Below are 19,222 nucleotides of genomic sequence, written 5' to 3' on the forward strand. Positions count from 1 at the left end.
GTTCCCAAGAGGCCCAACTGCACCTTGCCCAATACCCCTACGGGTACGCATCAGGGTCAATCCAGGAGGCGAAAACTCCCGGATTGGCAGCTCCCGAAGTGCCGCGCAGTCAGGCCGGCGCCTGCGCGAGCCGTTACGATAGAGACGCAGCCGCCTCTCTGGTCTCGGTTTACACTCTCTATGGTCCAGTTGGGTCGGTGGCGGTAAGGGGAAAAAGGGAGAGCGCACCGCGCAGGCGCTCTCGGCTTTTTTTTTTTTTTTTTTTTTTTTTTTAATCCCCACACCAAGCAGTTAACCTCATTAGGGTGGAGAAGGTGGCTGCCTTCTGGTAAGGCAGCGGCAACTAGACCTGCGAACCGTACAACTTGTAAGTGCCGGGTCAGGGCGAGGAGACCTGGAGCCTAGCCCGGCAGGACCCTGGCCCCTCTCCCGCGTCGGAGGGTGCGGGCGATGTCCAGCGTTGTCATCGGCTCTGGGCGCACTCTGGGGGGAGGGGGCGGCCCTGGGTGGGGGCCGGCGAGGAGCAGGCTGGGAGGGTGCTTTCCCAGCCGGTAGGTCGCTGATCGCGGGCTGCTTTGCAGAGGCGGCGTGGGGGGTGGGGGGACGGCGGCCGCGAGGTCAGCCCGGCTTTGTGTGCTCCTCTCTCCTTTCTTCTGCCAGACCCCACCCCTGGCCCGCGCCCGCCGCCCGGTAGGAGCACCCGCGGAGCCCGCTCGCGTTTGCAAAGGGCCTGCAATGGTGAGGGAGGGGCCGCGGGAAAAAACTCGGGGCCGCCGGTCGGCGAGTGATGGGTGTGGAGAAGGCTCCGGAGAGATGGGTGCCGGGGAGGCGGGCGCCCGGCTCGGCCCGGCCCGACCAGACAAAGCGGAGCCCGCGGCGCGGAGCCGGGCGGCGGGCCGGCGCGATGCGGGGGTCCCATCGGTCCCGGGGGCCCGCGGAGGGCTCCCTGGGAAGCCGGGAGAGCGGACGAGAGCTGAGTTAAGCCTGTGCAGCCTCCTGAACTTGCCTTTGTTGTTTCCGGCATCAGCGGAGGCGCTCTGACGGGCATGAGTGTGATCTCGCACCTTAACAAGACTGCTTCAGGACGAGAGCTCATCGCGCTGTGCTTTCCATTTTTCCAGACGCTTGTATGAGTGTGGTGTTTTCCAGAGTCTTAACTTATTACGTGATGCTTTTTTTTAACAGTTGTGTTTGTTTCTAAAATTTAAAATTTAAGGTGGAGCCTTAAAGCATGTTTTGTTGCATCTGGGGCAGTTTCTCCGTCTTGTGGTCCGTTCATCAAATACTGACCGTTCATAGAACCTGCGAGCTCTCCTAAATACGATACTTTAACTTGTAGATCTGGCAGTGAGAGCTTCAGATTTTCTGGTCCTTTGGGAATCAGCGATGCAGAAGCGTCAGAAGGGAGACAGTTGCATGCTGCCATGTGCCCTGCCCCCTGTGCGGATGCCAGTCCGCTATAGATCCTGGCTGTAGTCGTTTCTATTACTATTATTACTTGTGACGTATTCTGAGTACTTGGTATGAGGAATCCTGGACAGTGGGCTTCTTCAGCTCATCAAGAGAGTAGGAGAATAGTAATAGTGGTGCTGTATAGGCAATAAAAAGAATGCCAGCATGTCCCAGAGTTACTCAGGATTATCTTCTCCGTTTGCCAAGAAAGATTTAAATTTTGGTGAGCTGTTTGCTTATTCATCATTGAAGAATTATGTAACTTCACATTTTTAAAAAGCAATTGTTACTCAAATCTCCCTTTCTGTAATTCATAGTTTATCAGCTAATGTGTAGCACTGTTTTAGATTTTTATTTATTTTTTGTTGAGTATTGAGCCATAGGTTTGTATTTTCTTAAGCAAGTCAAATCCTTTGAAGCAAGTTGGAGGTGTCAGAAACTGTATCTCCATGTTATAAACTAAGGGGCAAATAAAGAAAAGGCCTTTGCTAACCTTACATATTAGTGTTAGAACTGAAAACCCAGATCTCCTGTCCGGATTTTGGCCTCAGACTTAACTTTATATAAAAAAAAGTAGGCATTTTTTTGTATTAATAGGAAGCAAAAGTCTGAAACTTGGTGTGTTGTGCTTCAGTAACTATTGTGATAGAATCTCTTCAGTGTAGTTCAGATGATGAGAACTTTTTATAGAGCAAGATTTCAGAACCTTAAAATAGCTTGACAGATGTTGAGAAATGATTGGGTAGAACAATGTTAAGTTTATTGTTCATATGTGTTATGTGTTCACTGGTTTTATAGTTACTTTGTTGGTCTTCTGTTAATTCTATATATGTATTTTAAATTCTGTTTTCTACAGTCTCATGATTTGTAATTGGGGTGAGATAGTTTCTTGGATCTGAGACTAACTTCTTTTTTGAAACTCCATATAATTTTTTTCTTTCTTACTGTATATTTTTTTTATTGATTTTAACTTACTGTGTTTACATAGATTCTAGTGTCCCCCTTGCCCCTCTCCCCCCAACACCCTCGCACCTTCCTTCCAGGATTTGCTGTCCTGCTCTCTCTAACACTGTGTTATGTATATATAATTTAACCAATCTCTTTCCCTTCTCTGATCCCATCCTCTCATGCCCTTTCCCTCTGTCCGCTTTACCTCTGTCTGGTCCCTTTGATCCCGCCTCTGCCTCTATTCTGTTCCTCAGTTCACATTGTTCATTAAAATTTTCAAATGAGTGAGGTCATATGATAGGTTTCTTTCTCTGCCTGGCTTATTTCACTTAACATAATAGTTTCCAGGTCCATCCATGTTGTCGCAAAAGGTAAATTACCTTCTTTTTCATGGCCCCATAGTATTACATTGTGTATATGTACCACTGCTTTTTTTTTTAAGATTTTATTTATTCATTATAGAGAGGGGAGAGAGAGAGAGAGAAGGGGGGAGGAGCAGGAAGCATCAACTCCCATATGTGCCTTGACCAGGCAAGCCCAGGGTTTTGAACCAGCGACCTCAGCGTTTCCAGGTTGACGCTTTATCCACTGCGCCACCACAGGTTAGGCTGTACCACTGCTTTTTAATCCACTCATCCGGCCTGACTTGTGGTGGCACAGTGGGTAAAGAGTCGACCTGGAAATGCTGAGGTCGCCGGTTCAAAACCCTGGGCTTGCCTGGTCAAGGCACATATGGGAGTTGATGCTTCCAGCTCCTCCCCCCCTTCTCTCTCTCTGTCTCTCTCTCTCCTCTCTAAAATGAATAAAAAAAAATAATTTTAATCCACTCATCCACTGACGGACACTTGGGCTGTTTCCAGATCTTGGCTGTTATAAACAATGTTGCCATAAACATGGGGGTGCATTTCTTTTGAATCAGTGATGTTGTGTTTTGGGGATATATTCCTAAGAGTGGGATGGCTGGGTCAAAAGGCAGTTTGATTTTTAATTTTTTTGAGGAATCTCCATACTGTTTTCCACAGTGGCTGCACCAGTCTGCATTCCCACCAGCAGTGCAGGAGGGTTCCCTTTTCTCCACATCCTCGCCAGCACTCATTTTGTGTTGCTTTGTTAATGAGCACCATTCTGACAGGTGTGAGGTGGTATCTCATTGTGGTTTTAATTTGCATTTCTCTAATGATTAGTGATGTTGAACATTTTTTCATCTGCCTATTGGCCATCTGCATGTCCTCTTTGGAGAAGTGTCTATTCATTTCTTTTGCCCATTTTTTGATTGAATTGTTTATCTTCCTGGTGTTGAATTTCACAAGTTCTTTATAAATTTTGGTTATTAACCCCTTATCAGACGTATTGGCGAATATGTTCTTCCATTGTGTGGGTTGTCTTTTTATTTTGTTCATAGTGTCTTCAGCTGTGCAAAAGCTTTTTAGTTTGATAAAGTCCCATTTGTTTATCCTGTCTTTTATTTCACTTGCCAGTGGAGATAAATCAACAAATATATTGATGAGAGAGATGTCGGAGAGCTTACTGCCTATGTTTTCCTCTAGGATGCTTATGGTTTCCGACTTACATTTAAGTCTTTTATCCATTTTGAGTTTATTTTTGTGAATGGTGTAAGTTGGTGGTCTAGTTTCATTTTTTTGCAGGTAGCTGTCCAGTGTTCCCAACACCATTTGTTAAAGAGACTATCTTTACTCCATTGTATGCTATTACGACCTTTGTCAAATGTCAATTGTCCATAAAGGTGCAGGTTTATTTCTGAGTTCTCTATTCTGTTCCATTGATCTGTATGCCTGTTCTTATGCCAGTACCAAGCTGTTTTGAGTACAATGGCCTTGTAGTGTAACTTGATATCAGAAAGAGTGATACCACCCACTTTATTCTTTTTCAAGATTGCTGAGGCTATTCGTGTTCTTATTTGGTTCCATATGATTTTTTGGAATATTTGTTCTATATCTTTGAAGTATGTCATTGGTATTTTAATAGGAATTGCATTGAATATATAAATTGCTTTGGGTAATATGGACATTTTAATGATGTTTATTCTTCCTAACCATGAACACAGTATATGCTTCTACTTGTTTGTATCTTTCTTGATTTCTTTTATCAATTTTTTTTTTTTTACAGAGACAGAGTTAGAGGAATAGATAGGGACAGACAGACAGGAACAGAGAGAGATGAGATGCATCAATCATCAGTTTTTTGTTGCGACACTTTAGTTCAGGGGTCGGGAACCTTTTTGGCTGAGAGAGCCATGAGCGCCACATATTTTAAAATGTAATTTCGTGAGAGCCGTACAACGACCTGTGTACATTACGCATTATCCAAAAAAAATTGGTGGTGTCCTGGAGGACAGCTGTGATTGGCTCCAGCCACCCGCAACCATGAACATGAGCTGTAGGAAATGAATGGATTGTAATACATGAGAATGTTTTATATTTTTAACGTTATTAATTTTTTTATTAAAGATTTGTCTGCGAGCCAGATGCAGCCATCAAAAGAGCCACATCTGGATTGCGAGCCATAGGTTCATGACCCCTGCCTTAGTTGTTCATTGATTGCTTTCTCACATGTGCCTTGACCGTGGGCCTTCAGCAGACCAAGTAACCCCTTGCTCGAGCCAGCAACCTTGGGTCCAAGCTGGTGAGCTTTTTGGTCAAGCCAGATGAGCCCGCCGCACTCAAGCTGGCGACCTTGGGGGTCTCGAACCTAGGTCCTTCCGCATCCCAGTCCAACGCTCTATCCACTGCCACCGCCTGGTCAGGCTCTTTTATCAATGTTTTATAATTTTCTGAGTACAAGTCTTTAAAAACTCCTTGGTTAAATTTATTCCTAGGTACAGTACTTTATAGTTGCAATACTAAAGGGGATTGTTTTCTTAACTTATCTTTCAGACAGATCATTGTTGGTATAAAAATCAGAGGTATAGGCCTGACCTCTGGTGGCGCAGTGGATAAAGTGTCGACCTGGAAATGCTGAGGTCACCGGTTTGAAACCCTGGGCTTGCCTGATCAAAGCACGTATGGGAGTTGATGCTTCTGGCTCCTCCCCCCTTCTCTCTCTCTGTCTCTCCTCTCTTTCCCTCTCTGTCTCTCCTCTTTAAAAACGAATAAATAAAATAAAAAATTAAAAAAAAATCAGAGGTATAAAAATGCCTCTGATTTCTGAGTATTAATTTTATATCCTGTCATCTTGCTGAATTCATTTATCAGGTCCAGTAGTTTTTTTAGTGCAACTTCAGGGTTTTCTATGTACAGTATCATATCATCAGCAAATAATGATAGTTTTACTTCTTCTTTTCCAATTTGGATGCCTTTTATTTCTTCTTCTTGTCTGATTGCTGTGGCTAGGACTTCCAGAACTATGTTGAATAAGAGTGGTAAAAGGGGGCACCCCTGCCTTGTTCCTTATCTTAAGAGGATTGCTTTTAATTTTGGCCCATTCAGTATGATGTTGGCTGTGCATCTGTCATAGATGGTTTTATCATGTTGAGGTATGTTCCCTGTATTCCCACTTTGCTGAGAGTTTTGATCATGAATGGGTGCTGGATTTTATCAAATGCTTTTTCTGCATCTATTGATATTATCATGTGATTTTTCTCCTTCCTTTTGTTTATGTGATGAATCCAATTGATTGATTTGTAAATATTGTACCAGCCTTGCTTCCCCTAAATAAATTCCACTTGATCATGATGTATGATTTTTTTCATGTATTCCTGGATCCGGTTTGCTAATATTTTGATGAGAATTTTAGCATCTTAATTCATCAGGGATATTGGCCTATAGTTTTCTTTCTTTGTATTGTCTTTGCCTGGTTTTGGAATCAGAATTATGCTCGCCTTATGAAAGGTATTTAGAAGTCTTCCCTCCTTTTGAATTATTTGAAATAGCTTGAGAAGTATAGGAGTTAGTTCTTCTTTGAATATTTGGTAGAATTCGCCTGTGAAGCCATCTGGCCCAGGGCTTTTGTTTGTTGGGAGTTTTTTGATAACTGTTTCGATCTCATTTGTTGTAATTGAGCTGATTAGGTTTTCTGATTCTTCCAAATTGATTTTTGAAAGATTATATGTTTCAAGGAATTTGTCCATTTTTTATGTTGTCTAATTTTTTGGCATACTGATCTTCATAGTATTTTCTTAAAATCCTTTGTATTTTTTCTGTGTCAGTTGTTACTTCTCCACTCTCATTTCTAATTTTATTTGAGCCCTCTCTCTTTTTTCTTGGTGAGTCTGGTTAAAGGTATATCAGTCTTGTTTACTTTTTCATAGAACCAGCTCTTGGTTTCATTGATCCTCTCTATTGTTTTTTTAGCCTCTATGTTTTTTGTTTCTGCTCTTATCTTTATTATCCTTCCTTCTACTTCCTCTGGCCTTTACTTGCTATTCTTTTTCTAGTTCTTTTAGATGCAGGGTTAAACTCTTAGAGCTTTTTATAGCTTCTTAAAGTATGCCTGTAATGCTATGAATTTCCCTCTCAGGATTGCTTTTGCTGTGTCCCATAAATTTTAAGTTGTGTGTTCATTTTCATTTGTTTCGAGGAAATTTTTGATTTCTTCCTTGACCTCATTGTTAACCCATTCCTTATTTAATAGCATGCTACTGCAGTACCTTGAGATACGGACAGACCAACATACAAATTTTTTTTTTTTTTAAGATACAAGCTGCGACTTAGTCTGTATTTTTTCTTGAGATCTGAGCGAAATTCTGAGATACGAGTCGTGATTCGGGAAGCTGCCCCTACTTGGCACGTTGGCGCACAGTATGAGCAGTTTGATATACGAGTTGACTGACTTACAAGCTCGGTTATGGAACGAATTAAATTCGTGTCTCAAGGTACCACTGTATTTAGTTTCCAAGTGTTTTCCATTTTTCTATTGTAGTTGATTTCTAGTTTCATGCCATTGTGATCTGAGAAGATGCTTGATATGATTTCAGTCTTCTTAAATTTATTGAGACTCATTTTGTGTCCTAACCTGTGGTCTGTCCTAGAGAATGTGCCATGAGCACTTGAAAAGAATGTATATTCTGCTGCTTTAGGATAAAAGGTTCTGAAGATATCTAATTAATGCAGTTGATCTAGTGTGTTCGTGAAGCTTGCTGTTTCTTTGTTAATTTTCTTTCTTGAGGATCTATCCAGTGCTGTTAGTGGGGTATTGAAATCCCCTACTATTATAGTATTACTATTGATCTTGCCCTTTATGTCCATCAAAATCTGCTTTATCAATGGTTATATCTTCCTGTTGGATTGCTCCTTTTATCATTATGGAGTGACCTTCTTTATCCTTTACTATATATAGCTTTTGTTTTAAGATCTATTTTGTCAGATATAAGTATTGCTACCCCAGCTTTTTTTTCATTTCCATTTGCATGAAATGTTTTTATTCCATCCCTTTACTTTCAATCTGTGTGCATCTTTTGTTTTGAGGTGAGTCTCTTGTAGACAGCATATGCACGGGTCTTGTTTTCTTATCCACACAGCTACCCTATGTCTTTTGATTGGAGCATTTAATCCATTTACATTTAAGGTTATTATTTTATTTATTTATTTTTAATTTTTTATTTTTTTTTGTATTTTTCTGAAGCTGGAAACGGGGAGACAGACAGACTCCCGCATGCGCCCGACCGGGATCCACCCGGCACGCCCACCAAGGGGCAATGCTCTGCCCATCCGGGGCGTCGCTCTGTTGCGACCAGAGCCACTCTAGCGCCTGAGGCAGAGGCCATAGAGCAGGGGTCCCCAAACTACGGCCCGCGGGCCACATGCGGCCCCCTGAGGCCATTTATCCGGCCCCCGCTGCACTTCCGGAAGGGGCACCTCTTTCATTGGTGGTCAATGAAAGGAGCACATTGACCATCTCATTAGCCAAAAGCAGGCCCATAGTTCCCATTGAAATACTGGTCAGTTTCTTGATTTAAATTTACTTTTTTTTTATTTTAAATATTGTATTTGTTCCCGTTTTGTTTTTTTACTTTAAAATAAGATATGTGCAGTGTGCATAGGGATTTGTTCATAGTTTTTTTTTTAGTCTGGCCCTCCAACGGTCTGAGGGACAGTGAACTGGCCCCCTGTGTAAAAAGTTTGGGGACCCCTGCCATAGAGCCATCCCCAGCGCCCGGGCCATCTTTGCTCCAATGGAGCCTCGGCTGTGGGAGGGGAAGAGAGAGACAGAGAGGATGGAGAGGGGGAGGAGTGGAGAAGCAGATGGGCGCTTCTCCTGTGTGCCCTGGCCGGGAATCGAACCCGGGACTTCTGCACGCCAGGCCGATGCTCTACCACTGAGCCAACCGGCCAGGGCTAAGGTTATTATTGATATGTAATTGTTTATAGCCATTTTATTCTTTAAATCTACATTCCTCTTTTTCTAGATTTTTCCCCCCTTTGTTCTGTTTACCACAGGCATCTTAACATTTTTTGTAGCATTGTTTTGGTTGAAATGAATTCCTTGAGGTTTTTTTTTTGTTTGGTAAGCTTTTTATTGCTCCTTTGGTTTTAAATGAAAGCCTTGCTGGATAGAGAAGTCTTGGTTGTAGGCTCTTGTTTTGCATTATTTGAATATTTCTTGCCATTCCCTTCTGGCTTCTAATATTTCTGTTGAGAAGTCAGATGTCATCCTTATGAGGGCTCCACTGTATGTAATTGCTTTTCTCTTGCAGCTTTTAGTATTCTTTCTTTATCCCTTAATTTTAGTATTTTAATTATGATGTGTCTGGGTGTAAGCCTTTTCGGGTTCATCCTTAATGGGACTCTCTGCTTCTTGAATTTGTGTGACTTTTTGCTTCATCAATTTAGGGAAGTTTTCAGCTATGATTTCTTCAATCAGGTTCTCTATTCCTTGTTCTTTCTCCTCTCCTTCAGGAGTCCCTATGATGGGGATGTTGTTTCTCTTCATGTTGTCACAGAGCTCTCTTAGAGTTTCCTCTGACTTTTTGAGCCTCTTTACTTTTTGCTTCTCTACTTTCATGCTTTTGTTTATCTTGTTCTCTAAAATTTAGAGTCTAAATCGCTGATTCAGCTCTCAGCTTCATCAGTCATGCTTTTAATTCCTTCTAGTGTTGTCTTCATTTCTAATATTGTATTTGTCATTTCTGACTGGTTCTTTTTTTTTATTTCAATGTCCATTTTGATGCTTTCTATCTCTTTATTTAGGTGCTCATTACGTCCATTCATTGTTGCTCTAAGATTTTTGAGCATCCTAACAGTCATTATTTTAAACTCTGCATCGTAATTTGGTTATTTCCATCTCATTCAGATCTTTTTCTGGGGATTTCTCTTGTTTATTAATTTGGGTTGTGTTTATCTGCCTTTCCATTTTGTCTGTGTATAGACTCATTTGCATGTGTTGTTTGTGTAGCTAGTTGAGTCTAGGGTTGGTATTGTCTGCCTCCCATTTCCAGTTGTGTTGTTTCTAAAACTTATTGGGTTGGCATCAGCTGCTATTTGTAAACTGCTGTGGCCTATTTGGTCACTGTTCTTTTTGCTATTTGTATGCGCGTTTTCTATATCTTAACTGGGTCAGATGTGAGCAGCCCTTCCTTAAGATATCACTCTAGCCTGACCAGGTGGTGGTGAGGTGAATAGAGCGTCAGACTGGGATGCGGAGGACCCAGGTTCTAGAACCCGAGGCCCCCAGCTTGAGTGCAGACTCATCTGGTTTGAGCAAAGCTCACCAGGTTGGACCCAAGGTTGCTGGCTCGAGCAAGGGGTTACTCAGTCTGCTGAAGGCCCATGGTCAAGGCACATATGAGAAGGCAATCAATGAACAACTAAGGTGTCGCAATGAAAAAACTAATGATTGATGCTTCTCATCTCTATCCGTTCCTGTCTGTCTGTCCCTGACTATCCCTCTCTCTGACTCTCTCTGTCTCTGTAAAAAAAAAAAAGAAAAAGATATCACTCTAACAAGGGTTGTTAGGTCCTGAACTGATGCTTTTCATATCTGGCCTGTGGATGTGCCCTCCCTGGACCTTCTTGGCCAGAGCCTGGCACAGACCAGTGGAGGTCGCTGCCTGTGACTGGCCCTTATCTACCTTTTTGGAGCAACAGGTGATCCAGATCCTGTGGCTGCCTCTGCTGAGTCCAGGTGCTGTTGTTAATTCATATCAATTTAGGCTGGCTTTTATCTACTTTTGGCCTGGAGGATGTTCATTTAAATGTTCTGGTTCCCCTGAGATCTGCTTTCTGCCATCTCTTATTGGTGGCTACTTATTGGGCTCAGTATTATAAATCAGGGGTTAAGTAAGGTATTGGATGTAGCTTGCTCCTTAGCCTCAGGTGTCGTTCTATCCAGACATCTTTTTTATTTTATTTTTCTTTTTTTTCAGCCCTCAGTAGGGTGTGGCCACAAGAGTCCAATGGCTATGGCCTCTGTGTTCCTGAGGTGTGGTCTGTCCGCAGGTCCACCGCCACCACCGCTGCCGTAGCCGGCGTTTGGGCATGGGCGTTGCTGGTGCCCACCCACTGCTGTGGGCACTGGGGCTTCCTCCTCGCCTCTGTGGGCGGGACTACGTGTGCGCCTGGTCTGTGGCTGGCCCCCCTGGCCTTCGCCCCCTCAGCGGGACTGCGCTGTGGTGTCCAGCTGCTGCCCGCCCTCCAGCGAGCACTCAGCAGTGTGGGCGGTGCGATGAAGCCCAGACCTTAGCACTCAGTACTGTATCCCTGACAAGGCTCCCGCCTTCTACGCAATTCTTTGCTCTGAGTGCAGCAGGAGAGCTTCCGTTTGGCCTGTGACCTTCCCTTTGCTGGTATTGCTGGTTTCAGGAAAAATATTCACTTTAGATTTGGGGAGTGCCTCAGCCAGAGTTTAGGGCGGCTGTCCCTCAAAGTGTTCTCCCTTTGCCTTCTAGATTACACTCTCTTCCTGCTACTCGGATCCTCTCAGCTCTCCCTGTCCCCCAGAGCTCCAGATGAGTAGTTATGAGAGAGGTTTTCTGTGCGGTCCCTTTAAGATGAATCCTGGGTGTGAGAATTCTGTCTCTTTCTCACAAACAGTATCCTGGCTTGTTTCGCAGCTAAATACTGTCCATACGCCTCTTCTAGGCTCTGGGGCTGCAGGCTGGGGCTCTGGTCCTGTGGCTCAGGACCTTCCCCATGCAAGTCCCTCCCGGCTGCTGCTTGCTCCTGGGAGCTGGGCAGCCCTCTCTGCATATAAACACTACTTTTAGGATATTTTATTTTGTCTAAGTATGATTCCCATATGTTGGTGTTTTGGGTTGAAAGTTATGTGCCTTTAAAATTTTGAGAGATATTGCTTAATTATTCACCCTAGAGGTTTTAATAAAACCCAGCCTACAGTAGGAGAATCCTGTAGTTAATTCACTTAAAAATGTAATGTAAAAACATATGACCCTGTCTTTTTATTATTAACTTTATTGGGGTGATATTGACTAATGAATTTTATGGGTTTCAGGTATACATTTCCATAATACCTCATCTATGTGTTGTTTTTTTTTTTTTTTTTTTTTTCATTTTCTTTTTCTGAAGCTGGAAACAGGGAGAGACAGTCAGACAGACTCCCGCATGCGCCCGACCGGGATCCACCCGGCACGCCCACCATGGGGCGACGCTCTGCCCACCAGGGGGCGATGCTCTGCCCATCCTGGGCGTCGCCATGTTGCGACCATCCTGGGCGTCGCCATATTGCGACCAGAGCCACTCTAGCGCCTGGGGCAGAGGCCACAGAGCCATCCCCAGCGCCCGGGCCATCTTTGCTCCAATGGAGCCTTGGCTGCGGGAGGGGAAGAGAGAGACAGAGAGGAAGGCGCGGCGGAAGGGTGGAGAAGCAAATGGGCGCTTCTCCTTTGTGCCCTGGCTGGGAATCGAACCCGGGTCCTCCGCACGCTAGGCCGACGCTCTACCGCTGAGCCAACCGGCCAGGGCCTCATCTATGTATTGTATTGTGTGTTCACCACCTCAAAACTCTGTCTTGTCGCATCATATCGGAAATAAAGCATGGCTGTAGTTCATTGACTAAAAATGAACTGAGTGCTTGTTGTCTTATTTATTATTGGTGCTGAAGCAAGCATTGTTTTTGTTTATGACTTAGCAAGAATTCCAAGGCTGGACTAGGTATTATCATTGCTGCCTATGAGAGATGGACAGCTGGCTCTTTATATTTTTTTATTCTTTGTGTAGTAACTGCAGATGCCTATGCTTTCAGTTTTCAGGGTTTCAATTTAATTTGACTTTACCAATAACTTTCTATTGTTGGATAAAGTGTGATTTTTTTTTTCCTCCTTAAGTGTGAAGTGAGGAGGCAGAGAGACAGACTCCCACATGAGCCCTGACTGGGATCTACCCAGCAAGTCCCCTACCGGGCGATTCTCTGACCATCTGGGGCCGTTGCTTCATTGCTCTGCAACCAAGCTATTTTAGCCTGAGGTGAGGCCATGAAGCCATCCTTAATGCCTGGGACTAACTTGCTCCAACGATACATGGCTGCAGGAGAAGAAGAGGGAGATAGAGAAGGAAAAGGGAAGGGGTGGAGAAGCAGATGGTTGCTTCTCTTGTGTGCTCTGACGGGGATAGAACCCAGGACTTGCACATGCCGGGCAGATGCTCTATCACTGAGCCAACCGGCCAGGGTCCAGTGTGATTTAACTACAAAGAATTTTAACATAATGTTTTAAAATTTATATTTTCTTTGCATAGATTTTTATGTGGTTAAAAAGTTTAAAAGGTACCAAAGCATAGTGAAATGTGGGTCTTCCTCTACCCTTTTGTTCATTCTTCCACATTCTATTCCGAGAGGCAACCACTGTTTCTAGTTTCTTAAATGGTCCTCCAGACACTCTGGACACACACAAGCCTGTGTGCCTATGGATAGGCTGCAGCACGGTTCTGTTAGTACCACCATTATTATTATTATTTTTTTTAATTTTTATTTATTTTTTACAGAGACAGAGAGTAGTCAGAGAGAGGAATAGACAGGAACGGAGAGAGGTGAGAAGCATCAATCATTAGTTTTTCATTGCGTGTTGCAACACCTTAGTTGTTCATTGATTGCTTTCTCATATGTGCCTTGACCACGGGCCTTCAGCAGACCAAGTAACCCCTTGCTGGAGTCACCGACCTTGAGTTCAAGCTGGTGGGCTTTTCCTCAAACCAGATGAGCCCGCACTCAAGCTGGCGACCTCAGGGTCTCGAACCCGGGTCCTCTGCATCCCAGTCTGACGCTCTATCCACTGCACCACCGCCTGGTCAGGCTCCACCACCATTATTTTTTTATTATTATTATTATTATTTTTTACAGAGACAGAGAGAGAGAGTCAGAGAGAGAGATTGACAGGGACAGACAGACAGGAACGGAGAGATGAGAAGCATCAATCATTAGATTTTCGTTGCGCATTGCGACACCTTAGTTGTTCATTGATTGCTTTCTCATATGTGCCTTGACTGTGGGGCTACAGCAGACTGAGTAACCCCTTGTTCGAGCCAGCGACCTTGGGTCCAAGCTGGTGAACTTTTGCTCAAACCAGATGAGCCTGCGCTCAAGCTGGTGACCTCGGGGTCTTGAACCTGGGTTCTCGCCATCACAGTCCGACGCCCTATCCACTGCGCCACCACCTGGTCAGGCACCACCATTATTTTTAACATATATTATCTTTGTTATATAAATTAATATTTTGGTATGTTTTCTTCCACACTTTTTCTATGTATGAAGAATATAAGTGACTACTTTTTTATTTCATGAAACTGTTTCCTAGTTTGCTTTTTCACTAAACTGATTGTAGATATCTTTGCAGGCCAGTAAGAACGTATTTTTACGATTGTTCTTAATGATTGCATGGCAGGCTATTTGGATATACTGTAATTTCTTTTCCAATTTCCTGTTCTTGAACATTTAGGTGTATTTTCATTAAATTATTTTTTTCTGAACAGCTGCAAGGAACAACTTTACATATACATTTGGTATACTTGACAAATTATTTTCTTAAGTAAATTCATGGAGTTGGACTTGTTTGGATCAGATCAATAGATATACTTAAAGGTTATTGATGTTTCTAAGTTGCCTTAGTAATGAAGTTTATTCTCATCAGTGTATTATAAAGTGTGTATCTGATTGTGTGTTTGATTATGTTCAGTTACATTCTTTTTTTTTTTTTTTTTTACAGAGCCTGAGAGAGTCAGAGAGAGGGATAGCTAGGAACAGACAGACATGAGAAGCATCAATCATCAATTTTTCGTTGCGACACCTTAGTTGTTCATTGATTGCTTTCTCATATGTGCCTTGACCGTGGGGCTACAGCTGAGGATAGCTAGGAACAGACAGACAGGAATGGAGAGAGATGAGAAGCATCAATCATCAGTTTTTCGTTGCGACACCTTAGTTGTTCATTGATTGCTTTCTCATATGTGCCTTGACCGTGGGGCTATAGCTGACCGAGTAACCCCTTGCTCAAGCCAGCGACCTTGAGTCCAAGCTGGTGAGCTTTGCTCAAACCAGATGAGCCCACGCTCAAGCTGGCGACCTCGAGGTCTCGAACCTGGATTCTCCACATCCCAGTCTGACGGTCTATCCACTGCACCACTGCCTGGTCAGGCTCAGTTACATTCTTTTTTTTTTTTTTTTTTACAGAGACAGAGAGTGAGTCAGAGAGAGGGATAGACAGGAACAGACAGGAACGAAGAGAGATGAGAAGCATCAATCATTAGTTTTTCATTGCGTGTTGCAACACCTTAGTTGTTCATTGATTGCCCTCTCATATGTGCCTTGACCGCGGGCCTTCAGCAGACTGAGCAACCCCTTGCTGGAGCCAGCGACCTTGGCTCCAAGATGGTGAGCTTTGCTCAAACCAGATGAGCCTGCGCCCAAGCTGGCGACCTTGGGGTCTTGAACCTGGGTCCTCTGCATCCCAGTCTGACGCTCTATCCACTGCGCCACCGCCTGGTCAGGCTCAGTTACATTCTTAAGTGATGTTTTTGTTTGAATGTATGACTAAAGTGAGGGTTAGGTCTTTTGGTATTAAAGAAAAACAATGTTAATGTTGACTAGGAATAAGTAAACGTTGGAAAAATATTGAGAGAGTCACAACTCGGTTTGGAAATTAAGAATATGTCCGTACATTTCAGTATATGCTAACAGTTAAGACACATCCCTTTTTTATGCTTTTGTTTTGGGATTTTTTCCCCTGAATCCATAAAGTATGGATGTAAAAATGTCATTTTGGTAATAGGAGTCTTCTACTATAGTTGATCTGAGAAATAGAGCAAAATTTCCCCATGTTAAGTATAAGCCTAGAAAAGTACATGTTTAACGTCTGCTAGAAAAACAGTTGAATGAGGGTTAGTAGGACATAGTAGTCTTTGTCATTGCTCAGCTGATGCTCTGAATTATTTTTCTCTGCCAGATGACTTATGTTACGTTGACAGGGTTTGCAGCTAAACCTAGTAAGATCTGATTTTCAATGAATAAATGGGTTTCTGAAGCCCTACTTTCAGGTCTCCTTCAGCAAGCATAGAACCCCCTTGTCATGGCAGGCACCGTGACTGTGTAGGTTTTCCCAGTCCATCAATTCTTGTGTCTTCAGTATGAATCTCATTGGAGCAAGGACTGGAAGCCAGGGAAATGCTCTATAGGGTAAGAGGCAATAAGCAAAGCCTGTGTTTTAACTCTTACACACCTGTAAGTGTTGTCAGTGGTGTCCTTACATTTGTTTCTCTGTTGTAATCTTTGCTTTCTCCCTGATCACTAAGGAGCCATCAGAAAAGTAGAGTCCTACAGGAGTATGTTGTGTTGGAATGGGCTGTTCACTGGTCTTTTTCTCCTCCATGACTCTGGAGGTCATTGAAAGCCACGCCTGACAGATTGGCTGTCACATTAGGCATTCATTGAACTTAGGAAACTAGTTCACTGAGAAGAGCCTGCCCACATCATGTGTATCTCCTCACTTTCGCTGCTCTCATGTTGGAATAATTATGGATTCACAAGAAGTTGCAAAAATATATGAAGTTACCCTTGATTCAGTTTCCCTAGTGGTTATGCATTACCCTTTGTTCTCTCTCTGCTTGTTTTTGATCCTGCTTGCTGTTGGCCTCAGAGAAATACTGAACCTGAGCTACACATTGCGATTACTCTCCCAGGGGTTACTTGTGGGGACGCAGATGGTGCTTTCTCTTCATTTGCTCTGTCTGGAGCATTTGGCGTGGTGTGTGGTGTTATGCTGGTGTTAGCTGCTCCTCTCTGTTCACGCTCTTATTTAGGAACATTAGTGATGGTGAATATATCCTTCCTCTGTGGGTCTGTTTCCTCATATATAGTCTGTACACATCTAAAATAACTCAGTGTGTTATTGGTGAGAAGCAGCAGTTATGACTTAGTGGCTATAGCCCTGGGTTTAAAGTTAGAAGCCTAGGTTCAAATCCTGATTCTGTTTCATGCTTTCTGTGTGATCCTGGAAGTCACTTTGCTTTCTGAATCTGCTTCCTCTTCTGTAAAATAGGCCTGAATAGCCTTGCCGATGTTTTGTGGTGGAGGGTGTAGGTAAAGAGAGGACAATTTGTATAATCATGTAGTGAACTGCAAAGTACTGTTTCAAATGTCAGGTAGCTATGCTTTTTTATGTATTTATTTTTGCTGTGCTTATTTTAAATTGCTGAAATGAATGCCAAGTTTTAAACTATTGCTGCATTACTTCTTTATAGCTTGACTTTTTTCTTCAGCGGCAGAGAAAAACTCTGCTTTTATATCTCAAGACTTCTTACACCTTCTGTCTTCACATTAAATAACCAGCACTTAATACGGTTTTCTTTTTGTCAGCTGGTTGTAACCTAGCTCCCTCAGGAAATTTGGGATGGCCATGTCAGCTGTCATGCTATCAAGTGACATATCAGATACTCTCTTCTCTTCTTATTCACCTAAGTCTGGGGATTTCATGTTTCAGAAGCCTCTTAGGAAATTTAGTTCTTCATTTTGATGTAGTCCAATTTATTATTTTTATTTTTTAGCTTGTGTTTTAGATGTCATACCTAAGAAATCATTGCTTATTTCACCACATTAAAAAAGAAAAATAAACTAATTGCCTACTCCAAGATCACCTATGCTTTCTTCTAAGTTTTAGTTTCAGATCTTATATTTAGGTCTAGGGAACATTTGAGATCTTGCTCCCCAGCATGTTACCCATTTCACTCAAATAAATTCTTTCTTTTTTTTTTTTTTTCAGAGACAGTCAGGGAGAGGGATAGATAGGGACAGACAGACAGGAACGGAGAGAGATGAGAAGCATCAATCATCAGTTTTTTTGTTGTGGCACTTTAGTTCATTGATTGCTTTCTCATATGTGCCTTGACCGTGGGCCTTCAGCAGACCGAGTAACCCCTTGCTTGAGCCAGCGACCTTGGGTCCAAGCTGGTGAGCTTTGCTCAAACCAAATGAATCCATGCTCAAGCTGGCGACCTCGGAGTCTCGAACCTGGGTCCTCCACATCCCAGTACGATGCTCTATCCACTGCACCACCTGGTCAGGCTCAAATAAATTCTTATAAAACTTCTCAAAAAAAATAAAAAGAGCTTACATTTAGGTCTATGACTAATTTTGAATTAATATGTATGTGTGTGAGGAAATTATCCAAACTCATTCCTCTTTTTTCCTCAGTTTCTTTATTAAGTCTACCTTTCCCCTGTCAATAGGGAAAGAACAGTGGTAACTGTGACCCCCCTACACCATGACTGCAGGATGGAGAAATCTCTTCTGTCCATGCCCTGACCCTTCCCACCACCCAATAAATAAAAAAGAGACAAGAAGTACAGGGCAAGAAAGAGAGGGCAGGAGTATGTATCAGGACAGTGTTTGTGTTGGGGCTCTCAAAATTCATTCTTTTACATGTGGATGGACATCCACTAGTCCCAGCACCATTGTTGACAAGACTATTCTTTCCCCACTGACCTTTCTTTGCGCTCTTGTTGATAATTAATTGACTATAAATGTAAGGGTTTATTTCTAGACTCTCATTCTATTTCACTGATCCATATGCCTATCCTTATGCCAGTAACACACTATTCTGAGTACTGTAACTTTGTAAGCAGTTATGGAAGTCCTCCAACTTGGTTCTTTCTCAAGATTGTTTTGGTTATTCCAGGTGCCTTGTATTTCCATATGACTCTTAAGATCACATTGTCAATTTCCCTCTGAACAGTTTTCACTGATTCCCCTAATTATGGTATGTTGGTTTTTTCCTGCCTGAAGCATAGCAGATGCTTAGTTTTGAACACTGGATGAGTGGCAGTTTTCTTATAATTGTGGTAAAAATGCATAAAATTTACCATTTTAACCACTTCTAAGTGGCATTAGTCCATTCACACTGTTGTGCTACCATTACTACCGTGGCATGATGATTGCTTATTCCCCCCCCCCCCCCAGTAATCTCAGAACATTTTCTAATTTTCAATGTGATTTCCTCTTTTACCCACTGGTGTCTTAGTGTATTAATTTCCACATACCCCTCCCAAATTCCCTCTGATCTTGATATCTAATTTAATTCTATTGTGGTCAGAGAACATACTTAATATAATTCCCATCGTTGTAGGTTTATTGAGTCTTATTTTATGACATAACATACAATCTATCCTAGAGAATGTTCCACATGAACATGAGAACAATGTGTATTCTGCTGTGATTGAGTGCAGTGTTCCATAGATGTCTGTCCCTTAATGATTTAATTTTGTCTGCATCTAGAGCGGTGGTCCCCATTCCTGGGGCCGTGGACCGGTACCTGTCCGTGGGCCATTTGGTACCGGTCCTCAGAGAAAGAATAAATAATTACATTATTTCCGTTTTATTTATATTTAAGTCTGAACGATGTTTTATTTTTAAAAAATGACCAGATTCC

General features: G+C 42.7%; 1 protein-coding gene across 25 annotated transcripts in view; it reads left to right on the top strand.

Annotated features, from left to right (window-relative positions):
• The first annotated feature begins 258 nt into the window (after positions 1-258).
• CLASP1 (cytoplasmic linker associated protein 1) overlaps positions 259-19,222 on the top strand; it is a 275,934-nt gene continuing 256,970 nt past the window's right edge. For 16 of the 25 annotated variants that reach the window (XM_066345675.1, XM_066345677.1, XM_066345681.1 and 13 more), the window contains exon 1: positions 259-367. The gene's annotated coding sequence lies outside the window, so the exon portion shown is untranslated. The remainder of the gene's footprint in view (positions 368-19,222) is intronic. The other 9 variants (XM_066345691.1, XM_066345693.1, XM_066345696.1 and 6 more) reach the window with 1 other exon arrangement.

This window comes from Saccopteryx leptura, chromosome 7, assembly GCF_036850995.1.
Source record: "Saccopteryx leptura isolate mSacLep1 chromosome 7, mSacLep1_pri_phased_curated, whole genome shotgun sequence".
NCBI classification, from domain to species: Eukaryota; Metazoa; Chordata; class Mammalia; order Chiroptera; family Emballonuridae; genus Saccopteryx; species Saccopteryx leptura.